The 13,618-nt window shown below is 46.7% G+C and overlaps 1 long non-coding RNA gene across 1 annotated transcript; it reads right to left on the minus strand.

The window, feature by feature from the left end:
- Positions 1–3,114: 3,114 nt before the first annotated feature.
- Positions 3,115–10,119, minus strand: LOC135812640 (uncharacterized). The gene is made up of 4 exons (XR_010552889.1): positions 10,025–10,119; positions 9,881–9,939; positions 6,371–6,450; positions 3,115–3,175 (listed from the first exon to the last, which is right to left on the minus strand). It is a non-coding gene; the product is annotated as an uncharacterized LOC135812640 (long non-coding RNA).
- Positions 10,120–13,618: the final 3,499 nt, after the last annotated feature.

The following is a 13,618-nucleotide window of genomic DNA, read 5'->3' on the forward strand; positions in this document are numbered from 1 at the left end:
GCCACCCCTCGCCATCTGGAAGTAAATAATTGTTGGTGACCGATTTACAGCATGTGTTATGCACACATACAGTATGTGTGTTCCATTATCCGGTTCCATCGCCAATCCGGATATTTTTGGGGAAAACCGATATGTGCGGTTAAGCGCAGCTCGCAACCAGTAAGGACAAAGCACAGGAGCTTTGCCCGCTACTTTTCAGCGAAGTGCAGCCTTGGTGATGACCTTGATGCCAGCAACCTCTCGTATATCCGCCCGCGGTCTGATTCTTGTCTGAGTACCATCCACTTTAGGCCACGGACGGTATGCCGTGAACTGAGGAAGATTGTCCTGTCCAAAGCCACTGGCTCGGATGGTGTACCAGGACAAGTGTTGAAGCAGTGCTGTGAGGAACTGTGCAGGCCTGTGGCCCAGCTTTTCAGCAAAGCATTCCGCCAAGGCCGGCAGCCGTCACTGTGGAAGCTTGCCTCAGTAGTACCTGTACACAAGAAGGGTTCGAAGTCCGCAACAAAGAACTAAAGGCCCATATCCCTGCTGCCAATACTGTCAAAGGCCATGGAAGCTATCATCAATTGTAGCTTTATGGGATTCTTTGAGCGCCAGCACATCCTCACCACTGACCAGCACGGCTTCGGCTCTGGCCTGGGAATGCAGGACCTCCTTACCCTACTACACCATCGTTGGAGTACCGTGGCTGCAGGGAGCGGAGCTGTGCGAGTTGTTGCTGTAGACATTGCTGGCGCGTTTGATCGAGTCTCCCACCCAGGTGCGATCCACAAAGCCCAGCAGCAAAATGCCCTCGATGCCCTTGGGAATTGGGGAACCGGCTGGGGAATTGCGTTCGAGCCAGCCAAGTCCCAGGCCATGAATCGCTCTCCTGTACGTTGTGTTCCATATTTCCTCAAGAGTTCTGGTGTTTCTAGCTCTGTTCCCTGTTACTGATCAACTAGCTCAGTTAAATTTCTCGTTGGTAAATATTTACGAAGTACATGGAAAAAATCTCATGAGAATCCGTGCACGCAGTCCAAAACCCGTGCGTTAAAACAAATTGCCATTTTTCTTCTCGCTGTAGTCACTGTGCACACATGGACGAACACATGCAGAACTCGCAACAGGTGTGCCTAGGCGGCAGGAAATTCTCTTCCTGTAAGCAGCCAACCCGTTGCAGTGTGCAGAAACACGCTGACACTCTCCTGTCTGTCCTAAATGTCAATGTGTCACAGGACAAACCAAATATAGTATCGCAATCAGGTTCATACAGGGCGCTGGAGGTATTGAACATTGGTGCGGACACGCAGAAGGGGGGGGGGGGGTCCTCCTCTGGTAGAAGAATATGATTGACCAGAATTAGCACTTTGGAGAAGAATATAAATTTTATTGTTGGACTCGGATGGAGAGCCAAGGATAAATTTACAGAAAATGAAAAGGACCCCGAAACTACAATTTATGCTATAATGTCCACAAACACCACCAATCAGCGCATGCGATATCATTGCACGACACTGACCGACGGTGCTGATGTTCTACAACTAACTGGCTAACAGCTCTAGCACTTCTTGGATTTGCACCCCAACAGCCTTCCAACTTGGAAGGTTCTAACTTATCTTCGCATCTTTTGAGCCACACAAAGTGTGTGGGATATTCCTTTCAGTCCTTGAATCGTGGTTAGACGGTATTGTCCAATGGTCTTGCCAGTATCGTCATCGACATGCATGAACACAAGTCCTTCACAACTGAGACTTTCAGCTCGTGCTTATCTTGGTTGCGCTCACCTTCCCCTCCTTATGTTATTTCTATAACTTAGAACCTTTACAAGTTGGAAGGCTGTTGGAATGCGCATCCAAGATGTGCTAGAGATGTTAGCCAGTTAGTTGAAGAATGTCCGTACTGTCGGTCAGTGCCGTGCAGTGTTATCGCATGAGCTGATTGTTTGGGAACTGGTGGTGTTAGTGAACATTAGGCCATGGTAAAAAATAAAGTTGATTCTCAGGTCATGAGCCTGTGAAAATCGGTGCGAGTGAGCGATTTTTTTTATTCCCACAATTTTTTTTAATTCCAGAGATAGGGTCAAACATATGTACATGGTCATCTGTTTGTTATTCAGACCAGGCAGTAGAAAATATCGGTATTTTACTACTCCCTGATTCATGCCTTTCACATTGACCGTTTTCATGCACGCATATGCATGCATAGAAATTAAAAAATTGTCAATAATTTTTACCATGGCCTTATAGCGTAACTTGTAGTTCCTTGGTCCTTTCTATTTTCTATAAATTTATGGTTGGTCTGGCTATAATAGAGAGCATTGACTGTGGCACAAGCTGTAGTCCTGTACAGACATGTAGTCTTATGCAGGTGTGGGATACCCCTATACTTTTTAGGCGTGCAAAAACTCGTAGAAGCGATTTTCAGAATGTCCATTTCTGAAATCATTGGTGCCGATTTGGCCGCACCGATTCCGATGCCCCTGACATTACATCAACGATGACTGGCATGACCTACAGAATAGCCCACCGCCACCCCTCCCGAGGGTTTGGAACTCCCATGTACTCTGATGCACTGGTGTGTACTCTTTTGAGTGATTGGAATCTTCCTGCGCGGTTCATCCTTGAGTGTTATAACGCCTATCCGCCTGACTGTACAGTGCGTGCTTAGATGACTTAACCCATTGAACGCTGATGACGTCTATAGACGTCATTGAAAATGCCCCCATTCGCGGGATGAAGTATATAGATGTCACGGGATTTCTGGCACTGTCTGGTGTGTAAAAGCACTGTTAGTCAGTGCATCTGCCGCTAGGGTTAACGGGTTTTAGCGGCCATCGTGAGTTCCCTTCGAGAATGGACATAATGATTTACTTTTTTTGCTGGAATCCGTGCCTAATTCCCTAAAATTGTCTGAGGCAGACCCGATCTGAGCGGCTGATGTGCTCAATTGTTTTCCACTTCTGTATAGTTTAACTGCTAGTGAAATTCTAGCCGTTCAGTGAAGAACATGCTTGTAATGTGTAGTGACAAAGATTGTCGGTTCAATTGTCTTGTCATAGTGAGTAGATGTGCCCATTTTGCAGTGTTTGGCGTACTAGCGCCTGAAAAATTCAACAATGCCATGAGGTGCAGAAACTTACCATTGCAATATGGAACACAGGCGATAAGGGCAGCAACGAGAATCAAAAATCCTGTGAACAGACCGCATGTTCACGACCGGGAAATAAGGAACAAACAACTCGCACATACACACGCACATACTCACACATACACACACACACACACGCACATACTCGCGCACACACACGCGTGCACGTGCACACACACACACACATGTGTGCACGTGCACACACACACACACACACACACACACACACACACACAAACGCACAAATACCCTTTAAAGGGGAACTGTCACAACAAAATTCTTTGTCTTACCTTGTAGTTCTTTGGCTCCTGATCACGATGATGTTATTCGTTTTTCTCTGCAATGACTGGAAGTGGGTGAAAACTTGAGAAGAAGGTTCCCAAAATTGTCCCAAAGTACCGAGTGACGTCACGCCGGACTTGCCCTCCACGCGTACATTCATCGTCAAAAACGAAGTCCAGCCCGTATGCTGGTCGATCGAGCCAACTGTTCGATGTACGGTGCACGCTTGCCTTCTGGACTCGGACACTCGATGTGTACGTTGTACACAATGAGAATGCCAAAAAGGGACAAAATAAACAAAAAGTCGACAGCAGTTTGTCGCACTGGTAGTCTTCTTCCTCCACGAAGCTCCAGCTCTTTGTTTTATTTGTGATTACAAAGGAGTGGAAGGATGTTTGTTTGCTGTTAGTGTGACACACATACCTGGTGCTTGAAAATGATGTTGTATTGAAGCTAAAGGTAGCGGTGTTACCCACCCGGCTCTGAAATGAAAGACGTCGGAGTTTGTCATCTGCATCTTCAGCAACATTGCCAGATGAATCGCCTTCACGTACCTACATTGCGTTCCTTTGGGGCTCGGGTTGGTGATGTTATCGCCGGCCGGAGGAGTACTGTTTTCTGCATACAGACTCATCATTGTGTTGTTCCTCACACGAAAAGTTCAAAACAACGACGTACTTCCATGCTCACAGAATAAAACTTAGATCCTCACGGAAGAAGTCAAAAAGGTGAAAGCTCAGCTGCATTTTATTTTTTGATTTGGCTGTGTAGCTGCACGTGGGTCTCTGCCTCTTTGGCATTCTCCTTCGGTACGACGTACCCATCCGTGTTACAGTTCAAAAAGCACACATGCACCGTACATTGGAACAGCTAGCTCGATCGACCAGCACACGGGCTGGACTTCGTTTTTGACGACGAATGTACGCGTGGAGGTCAAGTCCGGCGTGATGTCACTCGGTACTTTGGGACAATTTTGGGCACCTTCTTTTCAAGTTTTCACCCACTTCAAGCCATCGCAGAGAAAACGGATAACACCATCGTGATCAGGAGCCAAAGAACTACAAGATAAGGGGTCGTCGCAAAATTTTGTTGTCGTCCTGAACGAACATGATTCATTTGGGGGGAGGGGGGGGGGGGGTGCGAGTCGAAATCGCAAGTCGACTGACACTGTACATATGACATGCACATGCATGAGATTTTCGTCATCCAGCATAGCAAGCTGTGTTCGTTTCAGGGGAAGGGGGGGGGGGGGGGGGGAGGGGGTCCGAGTACGAAATGAACGATGTTCGTTTCAGGGACGACAGAAAACTTTTGCGACGACCCCTAAGACAAAGAAATTTTTGGTGACAGTTCCCCTTTAAAGGGGAAGTTAAGGCAAAAATCAAAATTTCACCAGTTTTAGTCTTCGGGGTGCGGAGTCGAATGGTCTTGGTCCGAGAAAGCTGAGACCCTCCCTTCCTACTTGAATCCCAATCGAACTCGCGCACTTGCACCGAAACTGGGTACCTGCGCCCTACTAGATGGGGATACGTACGCAAAATGTCACTAAAAGCGCCATTTCGTTCTTATAAAAGCACGGATGACCGCGATTGGCCCATATGTTGTAGTCTTTTGGACGCTGAGTCGACTGGTTTTGGTCCTAAACGGCTGCGATGCAGCGTTCCTCCTTTATTCCCAATCGAACATGGTTGAGCAAGCGGTCATGTGATCCTGCGTACACCAGTCATCTGGTCACCGTGCCTGCAGGGTACAACTTACTAGCCTGTTTGACCTTTTTTGGGTGCAGTCCTGTCACTCGAGTTGAACTCGAGTTGAACCTTGGTGTGAAAGTTGTTGCCTGTTGGCGTGGTGACCTGGTGATTTGGGCACCCAGGAGCACTTGACCACTTGTTCAACCATGTTCGATTGGGAATAAAGGAGGAACGCTGCATCGCAGCCTTTTCGGACCAAAACCAGTCGACTCAGCGTCCAAAAGACTACAATATGTGGGCCAATCGCGGTCATCCATGCATTTATTAGAAGGAACTGGCGCTTTTAGTGACATTTTGCCTACAAATCTCCATCTAGTAGGGCGCAGTCACCCAGTTTCGGTGCAAGTACGTGAGTTCAATTGGGATTCAAGTAGGAAGGGAGCGTCTCAGCTTTCTCGGACCAAGACTATTCGACTCAGCACCCCGAAGACTACAACTGGTGAGATTTTAATTTTTGCCTTAACTTCCCCGTTAACAATACGCACCTCACTATTGCAGCCAGATCTAGTGGGTGTACCCAAGACATGCAGAATTCCTGCACTAACTTTGACATACATCAATGTTTTCAAACAAATATATTTTCAGTATTGACCTACAGAATGATTTCATCAATTCTTTTGATGAAATATAATGTGTGAGCAGAATGACGTCATCAGTGCTCCAAACCGCATGGGCAGTGTGACTCTCGCTGACTTAATCAATACCAGGTGCTATCTTATGACATACATATACAATGCTAATATCATCTTTCGCCTGAATCAAGCTCTGCTTCCCCTTACGGGAACGCTGGTGCCACAGATCACAGCAACTCTCTTCCAGATCTCGTAAAAAAACTTGTTCTGGTCTATGTTCAAGTAAAGAAACCAAGTGGAATGTGAACTGGGAATTTCCCCTTCCAAATTTGACACTTGTCTGCCCCATCGAAATGATATGAAGCAGACCAGTACGCCTTTGAGTAGGCTGTGTGTTGCATGCATGTGTTACAGTTTCTGTTCCAGGTATGGATACCAGACCAGAGGAATGTTGACCAGTGCCAGAGAGGTAAGGCCCACAAACATAAATGAACCCATGGAGCTGGATCAAAGTAGATCAAAAAGTCAGCTTTGTCATGACCCAGGCATGGCTAGTAACTTGGTAAGGATACGTTCAACTTTGTATTCAACCTACACAGCTCTACACATTGATAGAAGCCAAAATGGACCTACCCGAACGATTGTTCATTGTCGCCATCTTTGAGTCCTTGAATACAGCCAAACCACAACAGTGGTGAAGAAACCTTGTGGCACTACAGAGAACAGCAAACACAAATGCAGGGGGAATTCATGAATGGAGGCAAATATATGCAGATCTGCACACAGACATGCACACAGACATGCACACAGACATGCACACACACACACACACACACACACACACACACACACACACACACACACACACACACACACACACACACACACATACACACACACACACACACTCACACACACACTGACATTCACACAAATACACACACTCACATACACCCATCAAAAAATACACTGGTACATACAGTGTTGGTTTCCTTACTTGCTAGACTGATTTTATATGATTCTGGACTGATTTGAATCATATTATCTTCCTTATTGGCCATGGGCCATCGTGGAAATAAAGAATAATAATAAACCCACCCACCCAAACAACACATACACACAAACACACACACAACACATCCCCACACACACACATGCACACACCCAAACACACACCTGCACACACACAACACATACACACAAACACACACATGCACACACACAAACACACACACACACATAAACATGCACACATGCCCAAATCTGAAGCGACGACAGCGAAAAAACTATGTTGGACATAGGAACGTGTTCTGCGATTCCACCATAAACCAGCTTACAAAGCTGATGAATTGACCGCCACTAATTTTTGCCTGTTCTACTTCACGCAGTTGATTGAACTACTTCACACGTCACACATCACACACACGCATGTGCACGCGCGCGCGCGAAAGCACCCTCACAAACACACATACACGCACACTTATACACGTGCATACACACATGCGAACACAACACACGTACACACAGATACACGTTCATGAACACACGCGAACACACACACACACACACATTAACTACAACACACAACAGCTTGCGGTTTGGAGGGTGCTGGCCAGTGAGAGGCTACGGAGAGAGCAGGATCTTGGCGGAGCCAAGACGATAGTGACGTCTGAGGGACAAAGACAGAGAGCCCTGAGTAGCCGGAAATGGCCAACACCCGTTTGTTTTCTTTATCAGAAGCAAATAAGAGATGAGAGAAGGGAGGTGGGTGGGTGAAACACAACGATCTGACAAGAGTGATCCACACACAGAACGGATCGAAATATATAACTAGGCCAACTTTAGCATGCCACGATGCATGCCGCCTACGTTAAGCGTCGTGCATGAAGGAATGCCACGTTGAGTGTTATGTTGAATGACACGTAGAATGCCACAACGCATAGAGTACCATGGGAGCATACACCAAGACGTTTGTCCGAAATGGTTACCATGATGAACAGTGCACGTGACTGTAGCCAGCAGCAAAGCATCAGCATGCAGTACAAGCGCTAGCAATCGTAGCAGCATAGTGGCAGCAGGAAGCAGCCGCGTGCACCCATCAATCTGCATTATGACTATAATGCTGCACACACACACACACACACACACACACCCACACACACACACACACACACACACGCATACACACACGCAAACCCACACCCACACACACATTAGACGTCAAGAAACACATCACACCACATTTCAAAGCTTTGCCTGCGCCAACAACGTTTCCTCCGCTTCACAAACTAACAATACAGATGTCTCAAACTAAGCACACAACCTATTTCTGAAAACAGAACAAAAAACCCGCGTGCCTGATTAAAACAACAGCAACGCTCCTGATAACCACGTGACAACATTGAAAGTGTTATACTGTACTGGGTCTCTTGTACTGCTAAGGGTGACTTGAGGAGTGACAACATTGAAAGTGTTATACTGTACTGGGTCTCTTGTACTGCTAAGGGTGACTTGAGGAGTGACAACATTGAAAGTGTTATACTGTACTGGGTCTCTTGTACTGCTAAGGGTGACTTGAGGAGTGACAACATTGAAAGTGTTATACTGCACTGGGTCTCTTGTACTGCTAAGGGCGACTTGAGGCGACCAGAATGATTATGTGTGTACAAATATATTCGTATCTCCGCCTCTAAAACACAGGATAGTTACAAAGGACCAGTCTACGCGTTCAGGAAGACCTTGGCTATCGACTCATCACATCGTTTTGTGTGAAAGAATATAGATGTCGCCAGGGCGAAGCCTGAAGTGCGCCACTCGAACAAACAATTGTCGCGAGTAGAAAACATGAAGTATGAGCATCGATGTTATCTATTTTTTTCACGGCAATCGAAACATCGAGATTCTGAGTGGCTTTCAGGTCAACTTTATCCGCGCTGAAAGTTGACTGTGCTGCGCTCGATCGAGCGCGTGGGAAAGCGCAAATGCTACGAAAATGCAGAGCACAAACTTCGATCAGACATCCTCGCGAAGAAGACAATTTTCGCTGCATCTTCGCTTTCTAGTTGACTACCTGGCCTTGATATCTTTCTACAGAGCCAAATTTTGTAAAGATCCGTAGAGATCTAGCTGAGTTATGACACACTGATTCCCGCTCAATGGCACTTCGAGGGCTAAACACAAGTACATGACAAGCAACGAAAACAGACAGTGAAACCAGCCAGCAGACTGACAACACATTGTTATGTGCTCAAGCTCACAAATTCTTCTCGTGCTTTTCCCCACTGCCACTGGTAAAGATTTGAAATCTACAAAAATCGTCTATAAACATTTCAAGCAAGAGTACATAAACCAGAGTGTGCACCTCCATAAAACCACTCTCACAACGAAGTGAAGCATGGAAAGCCTTTATGTTATTGGGCCTAGTTCCTGTTTAACTGAATCACCGAGGCGATGAAGAGAAATTTGTGTGCGTGTTTCGTCTTTTGTACAACAAGCAGCAATGCGCACCCGAAGAAAAAAACCTTGGTGATACGGGGAAATAGCCACGTGAACCTGCGTGAGATCATGCTGAGATGCAGCAAAAGTTTGTGCTTATGAGCTAAACAACAGCACCTCGAGGCGAGACGATTTCCCCCTCAGCATCACGCCCTGGATTACAAGTGACTACAATGCGCTGATCTTCTGACAAGAAATAAGCAAGAAAGTCAACTGAACATACTACATACAACTGTACTAGATAGTAAGTGATTACGAGTTTCATACAGGTACAATGTAGTGTTTGGCGCATGGAGTTTACATGTGTCAGCAATTTCCACTCCTAATGTCACAATTCACTATACTCTACTACAAGGAGCAATATGGAGAGGAGGATGAGTCCCTTTAACAATTTGCTCGACGATTCTCGCTGACCCCAGCCGACCAGGAACCCGTGCGCCTACAACCTCTTCCTGACACGCAGATACATGCCGACAGTTCTTGCAGACAGCGACAACACATCGACACACGTCATATGGAATACAAGAATGACACCGGCATCATAGCTCACACAGCCATGGTGCCAACAGAAAATGTAGCGTGTTGAAACGAAGCACAAGTACGATATAGACCATGAGAGGGGGACTAACCACAGCAGCAGAAACTCACCGGGAGGAAGACGACGGAGGCTACGTTGACCAAAGTCCGCAAAGAGATCCAAAAAAGCTCTGCGAGCAGAGTAGAGAGACTGACTTAGCTAGAGACTGAACAACTATCGCCAGCACTTGATACTTCGTGGAAAACAGCACTCACCACACACACGTTGGGAAATCAAGGCGAACAGATTCAAGACCAACAGATTGGGAAACTTGTTCTCACAACCGGTACAGATAGGAGTGACGCTGTTGTTGTCAGTGGTCTCTTCCTTCTCCTTGCGTAGCCCAGCTTTTGCATTGCGTCTCCCGGAAATCAAGGTTTGCAGGATTCCATCCTGAGAAACATGCCAAATTCCTGCACTCTTTCAGATTAATTTCGGTTTCGACCGATGTTTGGACCGATTTCTTTTGTGTGTTTGAGCCAATTTTGTGAAGTTCCTGAGTCTCGCTGTCACATGATAATGCAGTGCATATTTGCACAGCGCACCGTATATCGGCAAGCCATATTTCGCAACCAATAAGCACTTACCGTACTGGCTTTCCGCATTCACAATGGACTCTTGAACTCGGTCGTACCACATCTGCACAGCGTACGTCGGACCAACGCTTTCGGTACCCCAGTTTGTACATGCGTCAACTCTTTTGCATATTTGGCATGCGCATTGCGCACTGGATCAGATCATGGACTCGCCCAGCATGCACTCAGGCCTACGGCCCTCAGGCTAACCTGTCGGGCACTACAAGCCATAAGGCCCTCCCTGCCATGCACTAACCTATAAAATTATGTAGAAGAGTTCGTACCGTATATACGCACCTTTAAAGCCATGGGGGGGGGGGGGTATATTCGATTATACGGCCAGTCTCAGTTATAAAGCCATAGTATTTTTGTATTTTATTATAAATTACCGGTTTTTAAGGATTTCCCAAAGGCGCTGGGCCTGTCGATCGAGAGGATCTCTTGATAGGCTTCATAAATGAAAATTAATGACATTTGAAGTATATTTTGAAAAAATAAAGGAATACGTGTAACAGGTAGCCGAGTGGTAGGCGCGGTGCAATCAACCCACAAGCTTTTATTATTGTTCTCTCAGGTACACACCTTGGATATAATATAAGTAAAAGAAGAAGCGGCAAATAAATAACTTTCTCTCCGGGGCACACCTAAAGGTTAAATACTTCTTCTTCTCGGCTTTGTCGTGACTATAAAATCTCATGGAACAGAAATCCGCAGCAGCTTTTAAGCCTAGTTCACATTCGACGGGGCGCGACGGGACGCGACGTAAGGATCGACGGGAAGCGACGGGACGGTCTGACAGCATCCAATGTGAACACCAGGAACGGGAACGCAACCGTACTACCGTACAGATCGGGAAGCGACGGGAAGAGTTGGATCGATCCAACTTTTCATACCGTAGACGGGCGTAGACGGGGACGCAAGCGCACAAAACGGCTGCAATTCGAGTGTGAACAGGAGACGCCGTCATGCGCCGACTACTCCCGATTCGTACTTGGACATTTTTAGCATTTCGAACACTGCGCTTCCCATGATAACTCGCAGAATGGCTAGCACGACTTGAGCTGAATTTTAGCAACATAAGATCTCATGTCACTGATTGTATTCAGGGATAGTTCAGAAGCGTGACAGACGAATTATTCTATCATTTCCTGGGGCTATTATTTGAATGCCACAACTTTCAGAGCTAATTTTTTAGTCTTCATGAAAAACTGGTATTGTGAACTTGATTCCGCTTCTTTGAAGGAGAAATAATTGAAAAGAAGTCCCGAAAAACGAGAAATTAGGTCCGAAAGTCACCCCGTCACGGACCGTGCCTTATGACCCGCGCCGTTCGACGTCGAACGTCGCAATGACTGCTGCATGTCGTGTCGTACGAATCGTACAGGATTTTAAGCCTAGTTCACATTCGACGCAACGCCGACGGTACGGGACGTAAGGGCTTGTCGGGAGGGCTGGGGTGAGCTGCAAATCCTGTACGATTCGTACGACACGACATGCAGCAGTCGTTGCGACGTTCAGCGTCGAACGGCGCGAGTCATAAGGCACGGTCCGTGACGGGGTGACTTTTGGACCTTATTTCTCGTTTTTCGGGACTTCTTTTCAATTATTTCTCCTTCAAAGAAGCGGAATCAAGTTCACAATACCAGTTTTTCGTGAAGACCAAAAAAATTGCCCTGAAAGTTGTGGCATTCAAATAATAGCCCCAGGAAATGATAGAATAGTTCGTCTGTCACGCTTCTGAACTATCTCTAAATACAATAAGTGACATGAGATCTTATGTTGCTAAAATTAAACTCAAGTCGTGCTAGCCATTCTGTGAGTTATCATGGGAAGCGCAGTGTTCGAAATGCTAAAAACTCCCAAGTACGAATCGGGAGCAGCCGGCGCACGACGCCGTCTCCTGTTCACACTCGAATTGCAGTCGTTTTGTACGCTTGCGTCCCCGTCTACGGTATGAAAAGTTGGATCGATCCAACTCTTCTCGTCGCTTCCCGATCTGTACGGTAGTACGGTTGCGTTCCCGATTCTGGTGTTCACATTGGACGCCGTCAGACCGTCCCGTCGCTTCCCGTCGATCCTCACGTCGCGTCCCGTCGCGCCCCGTCGAATGTGAACTAGGCTTTACAGCTCACCCCAGCCCTCCCGACAAGCCCTTACGTCCCGTACCGTCGGCGTTGCGTCGAACGTGAACTAGGCTTTATGCAACAGACGCCGTACACTTACATGTATATAATATAACCTAACCAGTTGATTATATGGGAAATATAAACCTGTATACAAACCGAGGCGAAGCCGAGGTTTGTATATTGGTTTATATTTCCCATATAATCAACTGAGTAGGTTATATTATGCTTATACTGAGCTGATATACAAACTCCCCTCTCCCCCACAAGGGTAGAGATTGGAATTCCAACCCACAACCATGGCTCGACGAGTCTTCCTTTTACCAACCTGTGCGGATCAAGTACAAGACTACCACTGACTCTGTGCAGTGCATGCAGTGCTAGTGCAGTACCATCACACACTCTTTGTGACTTCAGTTTAGTACTGAAGTACTAGTTACATCGGAAGTAACAGCTATGCGCCAAGTAAGTTAGTTTGAACCTCACAGTGCTAGTGACCGTTAACGCGCGCAGATCTCACCGCGGGCTCTGTAAAAGAACCGTTTGCTCATTAGACTTTAGAGACATAGAGTTCGTCTCCTTTCCAAAGTAAGAGTAAAATGAATCAGCACGAGCCTGTTGAATCGACTCCCAAACGTTTCTTCTGAGGACGACCACGAATCACGATGCCATTATTCAAGCAGCAGTTTCTAAGAACACTGGCAGTGCCACGGATTATGGCTGCGCATGTTCCGTCCGCTCTGCGAGGGACGCGGAAAGGAGAACATCGATTGGAAAACCATCAGTAGTGAAGTTCCGTCGCCCCTGCTATCTGCATTCTATGTCCATGCAAAAACGCAGGAGGAGCGGCACGCGGGGCTCTTCAGCCGCACATGTCGAGTGCTGCGCTTGACAGACGGAGTGCTGAAACAGCGAAAGAAGGACAGCCTCGAACGCCAGGTGCAGCACAAGGCACATGTTACAAACTTTGAAAGGACGACGTTGTATTCTTCATCGTTGACGAGAAAGAGATCCTGAAGTTGGGACCGTCGTGCATGTCGAAAAACCATCAAGGCGGACTGCAGGTCACTAGTGTAATCCTAAAAAAAAAGGAGTTTATATACCAGTTTAT

This window comes from Sycon ciliatum, chromosome 3 (assembly GCF_964019385.1).
Source record: "Sycon ciliatum chromosome 3, ocSycCili1.1, whole genome shotgun sequence".
In the NCBI taxonomy this organism is placed as follows: Eukaryota; Metazoa; Porifera; class Calcarea; order Leucosolenida; family Sycettidae; genus Sycon; species Sycon ciliatum.